Consider the following 1,834-nt stretch of genomic DNA (forward strand, 5'->3'; position numbering starts at 1 on the left):
TCCCTTTCAAATAATATGCTCCCTATACATAAGACCCAGAGGGAACAACCAAATTCATCAGGCAACTGGATACATCTCTTGACTGACATCATTTCATCAAATGGTTTTCAAGAAGGTTTCCATTGTACTTAGTCTAAGACCCATAATTGAAATTGGATGATTGAACATCCCACATCAAGGTAGTGTGGAGTGAAAGTGGGATTTCTGTAAATCAATCATGTTAACCTTGCATATTAGTTAATCAGGTAAATAGTTTCATTTGGTGTACACTTCTGTAGCACATATACTAAAAATGGAATGGTTCAGAGAAGATTAGCATGGTCCCTGTGAAAAGATGACATGCAAATTTGTACAGCATTCCATATTTTTCTTGTTATTAATTGTTGTGATTAGATTCACTAACACAAATTCTTTTGATTTCCATCACTGGACTCCTCCTTTTACCAAACTAGGCCATGCTAATTGTGCTATCGTGAATGAGGCCCACTGCAATTTTGTGAAGCTCCAGGAGATGCTGATCCAAGTCAACATGGAGGGCCTCCAAGAGCAGAAGCTGTACTGTTGCTGCAAACTGGAGGAGACAGGCTTCCAGAACACTTATCGAGACAATAAACCTTTTAGTTTGCAGGCCACCTATGAAACCAAGAGGAAGAGCTGCAGAGAAAGGAGGAGGGAATGAGACAAACATTTGTCCAGAGAGTCTCAGAGAAAGAAGCAGAGCTCAAAGAAGCTGAGAAAGAGTTTCATGAGAAATTTGACCATCTAAAGAAGATATACCAAGAGGAGAAGAAGAAGCTGGAGGACAAAAAGAAGACTCTGGATGAAGAAATGAATGCTTTTAAACAGAAGAAGTCAGCCACTGAGTTGTCCCAGGAACGGCAGGCAGGGAGCTCCCAGACTTTCAAAAGAGACAAAGAAGAAGAATTAATTCTGCAGTTTGTTGCATGCTGCATGAGTGTGAGTGTCCTGCTTTTTTTAATCTTGTTTTCAACATCTTCACTAAGTGGAAAGGAGAAGACTGTCACTGTAGAAGAATTAGGGTCCTATACTGTCTCACAACACAGTCTCAGTGTTTCTCCCCTCCTACAAGCATTACCCATGGTCATGTGTCCCTAAGCTGGGCAAGAGGTCATCTTTCTGATATGCAAGTGCCTTGTCAATTACCTAGCAAGGAACAAGAGAACCAGCTTTTATGGGGACCAAACATCAGTCATGCAGAGACAGCCGCAGCACTTACCCAGCCTCAGCCCAACGCCAGTCTTGCCCATCTCATTAGTGCCTAGAGGCAATGAAGGGTTGATCTGAGACCAGGTCATAGTCTCAGAGACCATATGAGCCAGTTGTGCTCACGGCTGATCTGAGACCACACACAGGTGTGGTAGAAGTGGGTTGGTTTGGGTTGGATTTTGTTTTTAAGCCAGTTCAAGTGTTTCTGTCTTCAGCCAATGTCCTACATTCTTAAAGGGAAGAGGAATTCAAAAGACATCATCTGTCCTTCAACAAGTGATGAAAAATCGATCTACCTGCTAAACTCAGGTGGCAGGAAACGCAGGAGAGTGAAGTCAAATAGGAGTAAAAATGCCCCCTTAATGCAAGCTTCTGAACCCTTGGGGATTAAGAGAGTGTTTCTGCTCAGTCCAAGAGCTAGGAGGAAGAGCTAATCATGTGTGGTCAATCTGTCCTGAATTCTTGGATTCATTTATATTTAGATGATAGGTGTGTTTAATTTCTCTCATGCACCCCCACCCTCACCCCAATTCTTTGCCACTGTTCTGCTGTCTCTTGAGGGACCCCACTCTGCATGTTTTCCAGGCTCTTCCTTATCCTCCTCTTC

The 1,834-nt window shown here is 42.8% G+C and overlaps 1 non-coding gene across 1 annotated transcript; it reads left to right on the top strand.

Moving 5' to 3' along the window:
• Window positions 1-262: 262 nt before the first annotated feature.
• On the top strand, window positions 263-369 carry LOC140502965 (U6 spliceosomal RNA). The gene has a single exon (XR_011966682.1). It is a non-coding gene; the product is annotated as a U6 spliceosomal RNA (small nuclear RNA).
• Window positions 370-1,834: the final 1,465 nt, after the last annotated feature.

Source organism: Notamacropus eugenii, chromosome 4 (genome assembly GCF_028372415.1).
Source record: "Notamacropus eugenii isolate mMacEug1 chromosome 4, mMacEug1.pri_v2, whole genome shotgun sequence".
Lineage (NCBI taxonomy): Eukaryota > Metazoa > Chordata > Mammalia > Diprotodontia > Macropodidae > Notamacropus > Notamacropus eugenii.